The 14,386-nt window shown below is 38.0% G+C and overlaps 1 non-coding gene across 1 annotated transcript; it reads right to left on the bottom strand.

The window, feature by feature from the left end:
- Positions 1-13,035: 13,035 nt before the first annotated feature.
- On the bottom strand, positions 13,036-13,142 carry LOC121228389 (small nucleolar RNA R71). The gene has a single exon (XR_005925965.1). It is a non-coding gene; the product is annotated as a small nucleolar RNA R71 (small nucleolar RNA).
- Positions 13,143-14,386: the final 1,244 nt, after the last annotated feature.

The raw sequence follows: 14,386 nt of genomic DNA, 5'->3' as shown, positions 1-14,386 counted from the left end.
AATTGGAGCTTCGGTCAAATAAGTTTTTAGTTGATCAAAGCTTTTCCGACATTTCTCCGTCCATTCGAACTTAACATCCTTTTGAAGTAGCTTCGTCATTGGTGTGGCTATCATCGAGAAACCTTTGACAAATCGTCGGTAATAACCGGTGAGTCCCAGGAAGCTTCGAACTTCGGTAATATTTCTTGGAGGCTTCCAGTTAAGTATGGCTGAAATTTTGTTCGGGTCAACTCGAATACCCGATGCGGATACCACATGACCCAAGAAGCTAACCTCTCTTAACCAGAACTCACACTTACTGAACTTAGTATATAACTGCTTATCCCGCAAAATTTTCAACACCAGTCTCAGGTGTTCAGCATGTTCGGTCTCATCTCTTGAATAGACCAAGATGTCATCAATGAACACAACTATGAACCGATCCAAATATGGTCTAAAGATCCGATTCATCAAATCCATAAATACCGCAGGGGCATTAGTGAGCCCAAATGGCATCACTAAGAACTCGTAGTGACCATATCTCGTCCTGAAGGCAGTTTTGGGTATGTCCGAATCTCGAATTCGCAACTGATAATAGCCCGATCTCAAATCTATTTTTGAGAACATTGAGGCTCCCTTCAGTTGGTCGAACAAATCATCGATACGCGGTAACGGATATTTGTTCTTTATCGTCACTTTATTCAGTTGACGATAGTCAATGCACAACCTCATGGTTCCGTCCTTCTTTTTCACGAACAATACTGGTGCACCCCAAGGTGAGAAACTTGGTCGAGCAAAACCTCTATCCGTCAATTCTTGCAACTGAGCTTTCAACTCTTTTAACTCGGTTGGTGCCATACGATACGGAGCTATCGAAATCGGCGTAGTCCCAGGTACAAGCTCAATACCAAACTCTACCTCCCGAACAGGTGGTAAACCCGGTAATTCTTCAGGAAAAACATCCGGGTATTCACAAACCACCGGCACAGATTCAGGTTTCTTGTCTAATTCTTTGTCATCCAGTACATACGCAAGGTATGCTTCGCACCCTTTTCTTACATATTTCTGGGCCAACATTGCTGATATTACAGCTGGCATCCCCTCCAAGTCCGTAGACTCAACTCGGATTACTTCGTTATTTGCGCACCTCAAATCAATAGTCTTGCTTTTGCAATTCACAACTGCATCATGCGCGGTCAACCAATCCAAACCAAGAATAACATCAAATTCATCAAACGGCAAAAGCATCAAGTCCGCCGGAAAACAGGAACCTCGAATTTCTAGGGGACATTTCTTACACACTTTGTCGACAAGCACGTAACGGCCCAAGGGATTTGACACCCGAATTACGAACTCAGTAGACTTAATAGGTAAAGTCTTACTGGATGCTAAGGTTTCACATATGTAAGAATGAGTAGAACCGGGGTCAATCAAAGCAATTACATTAGTATCAAAGAGAGTAAAAGTACCGGTAATAACATCAGGCGAAGAAGCATCCTCACGGGCACGTATAGCATAAGCTCTAGCAGGTGCACGAGCCTCGGATCTGGTCGTAGCATCTCTAGATCCTCTCTGACCACCACTAGCATTGCCCGTATTTCCAGATGGTCTACCTCGAGCAGTGGTAGCACCCGGTTTCCCACTCTAATTTTTATTCTGTTCAAACAACCTCGGGCAATCTTTAATGAAGTGGTCAACTGATCCGCACTTGTAACAGGAGCGGTCAGGGAATCTACAACTCCCCGAATGCCATTTACCGCAATATCGACATTTCGTTCTATCTCGACGTTCATTCCCAACACTGGCGACCGAAGTGCCTCGTGTACCCACAGGGGGTCGATCACGATCTCGTCTAGAAAGGCCCGAAGTGCCTCTAAACTGGCCCGCATCATCTCAAAATTTCTTCGATGCCTGTTGAAGAGACTTTCCCGAAGATCTTTTACGAAACTCTTCAGTTCCCACATCAACTTTTTGTTTTTCTTTTCTAAGCTCTTCGGCTTTACAAGCTCGCTCGACCAGTACTACGAACTCTCGTATTTCAAGAACGCCAACGAACATTTTTATATCTTCATTCAGTCCATCCTCGAAGCGTTTACACATGATAGCCTCGGACGAAACACATTCCCGAGCATATCTACTAAGTCTAACAAATTTTCGCTCGTAATCAGTAACTGACATGGAACCTTGCTTAAGCTCAAGAAATTCCTTCCGTTTTTGATCAACAAATCTTTGACTGATATACTTTTTCCGAAACTCAGTTTGGAAAAACTCCCAAGTTACTTGCTCTCGGGGCACAACAGAAGTCAGAGTACTCCACCAATAATAGGCAGAATCACGTAGCAAGGAGATAGTACACTTTAGGCATTCATCGGGTGTACAAGATAGCTCATCGAGTACCCGGATAGTGTTGTCCAACCAAAATTCAGCTTGCTCGGCATCGTCGCTATCCGTAGCTTTAAATTCAGTAGCCCCATGTTTTCGGATTCTGTCAACTAGGGGCTTATTTGACCTTATTTGGTCAGTTACCGGAGGCATTGTAGGTGCGGGGGTGGTATTAGTTGGGAATGGAGGTTGTGGGACAGCCGTATTAGTTCGAATGTATTGGTTGAACCAATCATTCATTACGCTATAGAAAGCTTGTCTAGCTTCATCATTCGGGTTACTAGCATTAGGTTGAGAGTCCGCCGGCGTTGTCCCTTGTGCGGGAGCAGGCGCTACACTCTCAAGATCATCAGCTACCTCTCGGTCGGGATCGGGATCCATTACTATAAATAAACACATTTACAATTGTCAGAAATCACCACACTATCAAGTAATCACATAAAATGGCATGTATAGCTAGACCCAACGCATTACGGTAGTCCTAGAATCGACTAAACCGTAGCTCTGATACCAATCAAATGTAACACCCCGAACCCGAGACCGACACCGGAGTCGAACACGAGGTGTTAACAGACTTTAAACCCCTTATAAAAAAATTTCCCAGACACTTCCAATCTGCGTACTAGTCGCTTTAAAAATCATATCTTGAGTTTCACAACTCGAAAATCAGTTTCGTGATTTTTCCCTGAAACTAGACTCATATGCCCATCTACATATTTTTTTCTAGAATTTTTGGTTGGGCCAATTAGTAGATTTTATTAGTCAAAGTCTCCCATGTTACAGGGATCGACTACACTGACCTTTGCTCATTACGACCTGGATATCTCCCTTCACAGAGCTTCAATACTGATGCCGTTTGTTTCTATAGAAACTAGACTCAGAGAGGAATCTATACATATATGGTATGACTCCTAATTATCTCTGGTTAATTTATAATGAATTTCCAAAGTCGGAACAGGGAATCCAGAAACCGTTCTGGCCCTGTCTCACGAGAACCTGAATATCTCTTAACATACTGTCCGTATGATTGTTTTGTTACTTTCCTATGAAAGTAGATTCATCAAGGTTTGTTTACATAATTTATTCACTATTTAATTCCATTCCTACTATTTTTAGTGATTTTCCAAATCTACATCACTGCTGCTGTCAGCATCTGCCTTTGAGGTAGACTTTACCTATTTCATGGTTTCCATGATTCAACTAGCCCTTTTTGCATAAATAGCACAATTTATGATAGTGATTAATCATTCCTATGGCTAATCCTTGTCAAGCATATCCACACCGAATGATTATAACATTATACTCAAACACATATAAGCCATTTTCACATGGCTATCCAAAATTATACAAGTCCAAAGGGTCCACGACCCACAACAAACGGGTAGTCCTATACATGCCATTTCGAAGTTCAACCAAAATTGTACCAAAAGGGGGGGCTTTGATAGTGTGGGCGACTTTGACTTCAAGATCCCGAGTCCGATAGCTGGAGAACCAAATCTATAAAACAGAGGAGCAATGAAACGGAGTAAGCAATTTATGCTTAGTAAGTTTTGAGCAAGGAATTCCAGCACAACAAAAGTATAGCATTCATATAGCTAAACGGCTAATTTCATATGCACAAATTTACGATATCGTACTTGCTTCACATTATCAACCCTTATGTACATACACAAAAGATCAACTCAGCCAGAGGCTGGTAGCTCGTTTATCAACTGAGCGAATACTTATTTGTAAGGGCTCAACTAAATTCAAGCACATACGAAACATACCTCAATGTTGGGATGTTTCGAGAGTATTAACTGGAATTTTACAGCAAGTTCATTCATTCCCAAATCACGTACCTTCGGAATTTAACCGGATATAGCTTCTCGTTCAAATGCCTTCGGGACATAGCCCGGTTATAGTAATTCGCACAAATGCCTTCGGGACTTAACCCGGATTTAGTAACTCGCACAAATGCCTTCGGGCTTAACCCGGATTTAGTAACTCGCACAAATGCCTTCGGGACTTAACCCGGATTTAGTAACTCGCACAAATGCCTTCGGGACTTAACCCGGATTTAGTAACTCGCACAAATGCCTTCGGGCTTAGCCCGGAATTAGTATCTCACACAAATACCTTCGGATCTTAGTCCGGATATTGTCACTTAGCACAAGCCTTCGGGACTTAGCCCGGACAGCATTCAAATAACCATGCACATTTAACAATAAATCATGGCCCATTCGTATTTCATTTTCGTTAGCAAAACTCAAACACAAGACATTTATCATTCTTGCAAATTCGGCTCAATAGCCACACAAAGAGCATGATTTTAATTTGCTCAAAACATGATCTAATCACATCATAATTTAAGCTCTTTTACTCAAGAACTTACCTCGGATGTTGTCGAACGATTCCGATGGCTATTCGACCACTTTTTCCTTTCCTTTATCGGATTTAGTCCCCCTTTGCTCTTGAGCTTAATTAAACAAATAAATTGATTTAATCATTTGAGCATCGAAAAGAGGAACACAAGGCACTTAGCCCATATTTATACATTGGACTTTAAAGTCACATACATGTGAAATCATGCATCAACTCAACATATTAACCCACACTCCCCTTTAGCCGATTGTCCTAACCAAGATATAGGCATCAATATGTTTCCCTCTAACCGAATTCATGCAATGCCAATCCATCCCATGTGGCCGAATATGCATGTCTACTTTGAGGCCAAATTATATTCTTAGTACCACATATAAATGACATACAATTTACTAACTAATGCATTACATATTATAACTCAATATGCATCCATCATTTAGTCCATAACTAAACCACCACCATATATAAACATATACTTTGGGGTGATATATATTTGTATCATACCAATACATCATGTGCATATATATATATATACAAGAGCCGAATCACAAGGCTAATTATAGCCATCTCATATATTTTCATCCCATACCCGAATGTACAAATACATTATAATAGCTTCCAACTTAATTCATCATAAATTTCCCCCCCTTTTTTTTTCTTCATGGCCGAATGCTCCTTCTACTCCTTTTACCTTCACAAAGCATGAATTTCATCATCCAACTTACAAGCTTACAATCTCATGAAGTTTAACCTCATGGTACCTATCAAACTCTCACTCATTAGCTTCTATCATAAACCTCCAACAACACCAAATAAACATATACTTTGGGGGTCTATGGTAGAACCAAGAAAGGAACTCATAGATATCAAGATGTGAGCAACTACCATTATTCATCTAAGTTTAGCATGAAACACAATCATCACCCTTATTAATCTTTTATAGCCGAAAACCATACTCACCCCCAAAATCGAAATTTCAACATGGTTTACAAAAATCACTTGATAACTCACTCAATATCAACTAAAATTTCAAAAGCTAGTACAAACTTCCTTACCTTAATAGTGACCTAAGATGACCGATTGCTTCACTCCCTTCTTCTTCCTTTCAATTCGGCCAAGAAGAACCAAAGAACACAACTTGTTTTTCTTTCTTCCTTAGAACATTCGGCCAAGGGGAAATGAAGAAAGATGGACACTTTTTTTTCTTTGTTTTCTTTCTTACTTTCACGGCAATGGGGAGGGGAAGAAACAATTACACACATCCTTTCCTTTTTCCATTTCTTTATTCCCCATACTTCTTATTATATTTTATCCTACATACCGCACTAGGCCAACATGTTCCCAACATGTTTCCACCCATAGCATGGCCGGCCACTACTTATTAGGGGGGGAATTTGACATGCAAGTCCCCCCTTTTTTTCCACATGCACTAATAGGTCCTTACGCATTGACCTATCACATTTTAAAATTTTCTCACATAAGTCCTATTGACTTAATTCACATGCAATCGACTAAATCGAAGCTTGAAATTTTCACACATTCATAATTACATATTCTAGACAATAAATATCACATTCAAACATTTCGGTGACTCGGTTTAACGGTCCCAAAACCACTCCCCGACTAGGGTCAATTTTGGGCTGTCACACGATGATTGCCTCTCGTATGACTAAGTTGTTGCAAAAGAATGTTAAGTTTGAATGGACTGATAAATGTCAGCAGAGTTTTGAAAAGTTGAAAGCATGATTGACTGAAGCACCAATTTTAGTATAGCCCGAGCTAGGGAAGGAGTTCGTAATTTATGGTGATACATCATTGACAGGCCTTGGATATGTGTTGATGCAAGAGGGTAAAGTGGTAGCTTATGCTTCGAGACAGTTAAAACTGCATGAGAAGAACTATCCTACACATGATTTGGAATTGGCCGCTATTGTCTTTGCCTTGAAGATTTGGTGACATTATTTGTATGGTGAAAAATGCCAAATTTTTACTGATCACAAAAGTTTGAAGTATTTGATGAATCAAAAGGATTTGAATCTTCGACAGCGGAGATGGGTTGAATTATTAAAGGATTATGAGCTAGTGATTGATTATCATCCGGGAAAAGTAAATGTAGTTGCTGACGCCTTAAGCAGGAAATCTCTTTTTACTTTGAGAGCCATGAATACAAGGTTAGCATTGTCTGATGATGGGTCAATCTTAGCAGAAATGAGGGCTAAACCGTTATTTCTTCAATTGATTTGTGATGCTCAAAAGAACGATAGTGAGTTGCGAACCAAGAGAACTCAATGTGAATCAGGTTACGACTTAGATTTTCGAGTTGGACCAGATGACTGTTTGATGTTTCGAGACAGGATATGTGTACCGAAAAATGATGAATTGATTCAGGAAATATTACATGAGGTGCACAGTGGCTGTTTGTCAGTTCACCCTGGTAGCACAAAAATGTATAATGATTTAAAGAAGTTGTATTGGCGGCCAGGTATGAAAAGGGACATTTCTGAATTTGTAACCAAGTGTTTGATCTGTCAACAAGTAAAAGCTGAACATCAAGTGCCTTCAGGACTACTCCAACCGGTAATGGTGCCTGAGTGGAAATGGGATAAGATTACTATGGATTTTGTAACCAGTTTGCCTTTGACTCCTAAAAAGAAGGATGTTGTCTGGGTAGTGGTTGATAGGTTAACAAAGTCAGCCCACTTTATACCAGTACGTACCGATTACTCACTTGATAAATTAGCTGAATTATATATTGCTGAAATTGTGAGGTTGCACGGAGTACCTATGTCTATAATATCAGATAGAGATCCGAGGTTTACCTCGAGATTTTGGAAAAAGTTACAAGAAGCTTTGGGTACAAAATTGAACTTTAGTACCGCGTTTCATCCACAAACAGATGGTCAGTCGGAAAGAGTAATCCAGGTACTCGAGGATATGCTTAGATGTTGTGTTTTAGAATTTGGAGGTAGTTGGGAGAAATATCTATCTTTGATTGAATTTGCCTACAATAACAGTTATCAGTCAAGTATACAAATGGCACCGTACGAAGCCTTGTATGGTCGCAAGTGTCGGACTCCTTTATATTGGACCGAACTTAGTGAGAAATAGATTCACGGAGTTGATCTAGTTAAAGAAACCGAAGAGAACGTAAAAGTAATTCGGGATTGCTTGAAAGCTGCTTCAGATCGACCAAAGTCATATGCAGATTTAAAGAGAAAAGAGATTGAATTTCAGGTGGGTGATAAAGTGTTCTTGAAGGTGTCACCATGGAAAAAGATTCTGAGATTTAGCCGAAAAGGCAAGTTGAGTCCGCGTTTTATTGAGCCGTACGAGATTACTGAAAGGATTGGACCAGTGGCATATCGGTTGGCCTAACCGGCAGAGTTAGAAAGAATTCATAACGTGTTTCATGTATCAATGTTGCGACGTTATCGTTCTGATCCTTCACATGTGATTTCTCCAACAGAAATTGAGATTCGACCGGATATGACCTATGAGGAGGAACCAATAAAGATTTTGGCTCGGGAAATTAAACAATTAAGAAATAAAAGTATAGCCTTAGTGAAAGTATTGTGGCACAGACATGGGATAGAAGAGGCTACGTGGGAACCTGAGGAAGCTATGAGGAAACAGTACCCGAACCTCTTTATCGGTAAGATTTTCGGGGACAAAAATCTCTAAAGGGGGGAGAATTGTGACAACCCGAATTAGGGCCTAATCGGAATAGTGGTTTTGTGACCACAAATCTAAGATAGAAATAATTGTTTTATAATTATTTTGGGGTTTATAATATGATTTCATGATTTCGTGAAAATTTTGTGATGAAATTCTATGCATTGAGTGCTTAAGTTGAGATTAGGGACTAAACCGAATAAATTGCAAAACTCGTGTTTTAGAAGTTTTTAGTATGAAATTGCTTTGAGATATTAACTAGGAGGTCTTAAATAGCAATTTGGTCAATTCCTAAGTTATGGACAAAAGTTGGACATGGAGGGAATTTTTTTAAAAGTTTAGTAGTAAGGGCATTTTGGTCATTTGTATATTAAATGAAATAAAATGGGAAAAATAACACAAAATTGGTCATCATCTTCACTAGTTGCTGCCGAAATTTTCTCTCCTCCATAACTAGGGTTTCTTCAACTTTCAAGCTTCATAGTAAGTGATTTCAAGCCCCGTTTTTAATGTTCTTCACATTTTTGAAATCCTCGTAGCTCGGTTTACCTATTTCTACCATTATTTTGAGTTAGGTTTTATGTTTAAAAATTTACCCATGAATGATAGGCATGTATTTTGTTGTTTGATGGTAGAATATGAATGTTTGAAGTTAGGAGAACGATCTTTTCTAAGCGATTTTTAGCGAAAACGAGCAAAACGACATAATCGATAAAAATACCTATTGTTCATAACTATGTGTTAGAGTGAGAATTTGATGTTGCCATAGAAGAGAAAAATGATCAGCAGGTCATTAAACATAAGAATAAGGGCTGAAATTAAATTTCCGAGCCTTGGGGCAAAATCATAATTTTGTAAAAGTTAGGGGGCAAAAATGTAATTTTTGTATAATGTGATTTTTGGATTAAAATAAATAGTTTGAGTGTTAAATGAGCTAAATATGTTGTTATAGATCAAGAAAGGCGTGGAATCGACCTCGAACGGGGGAAGGAAAAAGTTTTGGACTAAATTGCAAAATTTCCATATTTTGCACCGAGGTAAGTTTGTATGTAAATAATACATTAATTTCATTTATATTTTTATATTTTAGCCTATTATATATATACTAGCTGATGTTGAAGTATAAATCGACTATTGGAAGAATGGAAATAAGTAATAGAGAGAGAAATCCAGGTTGAACATTCGGAAAGATCGAATAAAATAGATGGAGCGTAGCTAGGTCACATGTCTGGTGCTGAGTGCACATCATGTGTACAAGAAAGCTACGACATACTATGTAGTAGCTAGGTCACATTTGTGATACGGGATGTATCCCATGTAGACAAGAGAGCTACGGGAGAGATAAATGTAGCTAGGTCGTATGCGTGATTCCAAGTGAAGGACACCATGTAGACAAAAGAGCTACGAGACAAATTGGCTAGGTCGCATGAGTGGTACTAAGTGTTCACCATGTGTACAAGAGATCCGAATTAAATGAAATATGATGGTGGGGCTGTGTGCTGAAACCATCAAGTATCGAGGATTAATCCGAATTGTTCAACGGGATGGCTTTGTGGTGACATTGTAATCATGGGCCTATACTCGTGATGTATAAAATGTGGTGAAAATGATTTGTGATATATATAAGTTAAAATGAGGTTAGTACAAAGGATGTGTGAAAGAGTGAAATTAGCATTAAAACTGTTTTGGACAGTAGCAGTAACGTGATTTTGAAAAATCACAAAAAATAGAAGGAATTTAATTAGAGGTTGAATGAGATGTGAAATTAAAGTTTAATGAGTCTATTTTCATATAAAATAAATATAGAAAGCAAAAGAATTCTATATTTTGAGATATTTACAATTGTGTGTGACTTGCTCAGGATGACTATGTGATCCCCTATTCCAACTTTGAAAATTCATTAAAAATTGTAAAAAACAAATTAAGAAATATAGTTTATATGCATAAATTCCTTATTAAGTCTAGTTTTAAATGAAATAGGTTTCATGGTTATTTGAATTGTGTACTTAGAGAAATTCAATTCGTAGTGAACAGAGGTCAGATCAATTGAGCTGTGTAACAGGGGAAAATTTAACTAATAAACTGTACTAATGTTCTGAACCAAAAATTCTAGAAAAAAATTAGTAAGAATTTTTATGAGTATAGATTCAGGGAAATTTTATGGATTTGAATTTCGAGTTTCTTAACTCGAGTTATGATTTATTTAGTGATCATGATGCAGGAGGGACAGCTTGATCAAATCGGAGTAAATAGTAAAATTAAAAATATGATATAATTGAGTTATGTTGTAAACATATTAGATTCCTTACTTGTTATTTATATACTTACTTACTAAGCTATAAGCTTACTTTCTTTTCTCACTTTTGTCTTATAGTGTCATCCAGCTAGCATAGGAGTTAGAGATCGTTGAAGATCCGCCCACACTATCAATATTTAAACTCAACATTTTGAAATATGGCATGTATAATAGACTTAGTTATTTTGTTACGTGTCATAATTGTCTAGGTTTAAAATATTAATTATAGTATCAAACTAATCATTTTATGAAAGCTTACTGATAAACCGTAATTTATACATATTTTTATACCATGCTTACCACATTTATGGATGATTTCTCCTTAGATTTGGTGAATTCGATGCTCCTAATCCTTTAATTTCATGTTTTATACTTAGGTGAACATAGGAGAGTAAAAAGAACGAGAAACGAGCCAAAAACGGAGAAAACGGGCCAACATGGGAAATCAACACGGCCTGGACTTCCTCACACGGGTAGGCCACACGGCCAAGTCCATTTGGCAGAATCGAAGCACAACTCACACGGGTAGACCACACGCCCGTGCCTATTTAACAGCCTTGACCACGGTCTGAAGCAATCCCTCACAGGCGTGTCCTTGTCGAGCCCAAGTATAGTCCTATTCGAAAAACGCCACTTTTGAGGGCTCTTAGGCATTCTAAAGTCTATTTAAACACCTGAGGAGGCACTTAGAAATGACACACGGAGTAGGAGGCAAGGAATTACTCAAGGAAAGCCGATTGATCCATCTCAGAAGCCAGATTCATCGTCAAGACTGAAGATCTCCCTTCAATTTCCTTCAAGAGTTTTTGGGTTTTCTTTATGTTTTGTTATCTTTATTCTTTTGAGATGTTTTCTTTCATAATTATGAACTAAACCCCCTAAATACCTAAGGGGAATGAAACCTAAGACGGATCTTGTTATTATTATCTGAATTGTATGATAAATATTTGACTTGTTCTTAATTATGTGTTCTTAATTCTTGTTTTAATATTTCAGGATACTGATTCAAGTTATTGTGCTTATTCAGAGGAGAAAATGTCCCTATCTAAGAGTAAATTTGTCGCAATTAAGTGGAGTTGATTACACGCCTAGAGATAGGGTGACAAGATTTTGCCGGATTAAGGTGAAACCTAATAAGGGAGTTCATAGATCGAGTTAATGCAACACTAGGGTGTTAATTAGAAAGAGATTTCAATTAATCAACCTAGGGTTAGACATTATTGGTCTCGAGAGAGAAAACAATATAACTTAGGGATTTCTACGGATCAAGTCAAATGAATAAATTGTCTGATTCAGAGTTAAATAACAAGTGAAGTCAGGTGGATTCTTCCTTGGGTATTATCTTAATCAATCGAGTTTTCCCAAAAGCTTTTCCCCAATTTTCTCTCTGTGCACCCTTAGTTTAGTTAATTAGTTGAGATAAACAAATCCCTTAATTTTTAGGCTAGATAATAAAAAGAAAGTAATTACTAGTACTCTTGGTTTCTTTGGGTTCGACAATCTGGTCTTGCTAAAGCTATACTACTGTTCGATAGGTACACTTGCCTTCATCGTGATAATAGTTAGTTTCAAGAACGATTAATTATAAATTTTTAAAATCTATCACGAATATCACATATCAAGTTTTTTTGTGCCGTTGCCAGGGAACTAAGATATTAGTGACACTTGATTTTTATTACTTTAGCCATTTTACTTTATTTGCAATTTAATTTTTTTTCTAATTTTCTCTTTTATTCACTTCTGGCAGGTTTTTTATAGTGTATAACTAGAAGAAACCCGTCGGGACCATTACTTTTGATAGTGAGATCAATCGCACAGCTCGCAGAAATTGAAGAGAAATACAGAGAAGCTTAAGATACACAGAGGAATAGGAAGAGGAAGATATTCAAACCAAAACCGAGGAGATGGCTGAAAATCAAGAAAATCCGCTACCTCCTGCAATTGCCGCTGATCTAATAAATCAGAATCCTACTCTGCGTACTATGTATTATTATGCTAAACCGAATTTAACAGGAACTGAGTCAAGTATAGTTAGGCCTGCTATTGCTGCAAATAATTTTGAACTAAAACCTAACACGATTAAAATGATACAGCAATTTGTTCAGTTTGATGGTTTGCAAGATGAGGTTCCAAACACTCACTTGGCGAATTTTCTAGAACTCTGTGACACATTTAAAATAAATGGCGTCTCTGATGATGCCATATGCCTTCGGTTATTTCCCTTTTCATTAAGGAACAAAGCTAAACAGTGGTTGAACTCGTTACCACGAGGGTCAATCACTACTTGGGAACAAATGACCGTAATTTTTTTACTAAAATATTTTTTGCCGGCTAAAACGGCTAAATTAAGGAATGATATCTCTTCTTTTGTATAGATGGATTTAGAAACACTATATGATGCATGGGAGAGATACAAAGATCTGTTGAGAAGGTGCCCTCACCATGGGTTACCACTCTGGCTACAGGTTCAAACTTTTCACAATGGCCTGAATCCTTCAACTAGACAGATGGTTGACGTAGCCGCTGGTGGGACTATCAATTATAAGACACTTGAGGATGCTTATGAATTTATAGAAGAGATGTCACTGAATAATTACTAGTGGCAAGTCATGAGGACAAAGCCAACGAAAGCAGGTGGCGTTTTTAACATCGATTCGATCATGCTTTCTAATCAGGTAGAACTTTTGAATAGAAAACTTGATGGTTTCCTTGGTTCTTCACAGGTTCACCCAATAATACAATGCAATGCAAGTGAAGGAGGAATGAGCAAATCAGAGTACCCATCTTACAGCCACAACATGGAAAACGAGCAATTAAATTATATGGGTAATAATCCTCGACCTCAACAAGTGTCGATCCAAGGGCTCGAAACTCAAATAGGCCAACTCTCTAAATTGATATCTAAATGACCATAAGGTAGCCTACCGAGTAATACTGAATCTAACCAAGAGAACAGCTCAATACGATTACCATTCAAGATAAGGAAGGGTTAGTTGCACCTAAACTAGAACCGAGGCAAGAAACTGTGGTAAGTAAAGGTAAAGGTGAAGTGGACCACAATGACCAAAAACAGGTAAGTAAAGAGTTCAAACCACATGTACCATGCCCCAATGCGACAAGGAAAGACCACTCAGATGAACAATTCGATAAATTCCTTAAACTTTTAAAGAAATTATATATTAACTTATAGCTTATTGAGGCTTTTTTGCAGATGTCGGACATAGTCAAATTTTTAAAGGAGCTTTTAGCAAATAAGCGGAAGCTAGATGAGGCATCGCATATGGAGATGAATGCAGTTTGCTCAGCCATTCTACAGAATAAGCTGGCCAACAAATTGAAAGATTTAGGGAGTTTTACGATTCCTTGTTTAATTGGTAGGTTAGATGTTAATAATGCCTTGGCTGATTTAAGGGCTAGTATCAATGTCAAGTCTTACAAATGTTTAAGCAACTAGGTCTTGGGAAACCCAAACAAACTAGGATGAGCATTCAATTAGCAGATAAAACAATCAGATTTCCTAGGGGTATTATTGAAGATGTACTCATTAAAATTGACAAATTATGTTCCCAGTTTATTTCGTTATTCTGGACATAGAGGAGGATAGTAACGTGCCTTTAATTTTAGGGAGGCCCTTTTTGGGAACTGCTAGAACGATAATTAATGTTGGTATAGGTGAACTCACACTTCATGTGG

This window comes from Gossypium hirsutum, chromosome A04 (assembly GCF_007990345.1).
Source record: "Gossypium hirsutum isolate 1008001.06 chromosome A04, Gossypium_hirsutum_v2.1, whole genome shotgun sequence".
NCBI lineage: Eukaryota > Viridiplantae > Streptophyta > Magnoliopsida > Malvales > Malvaceae > Gossypium > Gossypium hirsutum.
Note: the sequence above shows the minus strand (reverse complement) of the source record. Positions and strands in the feature narration are given on the sequence as shown.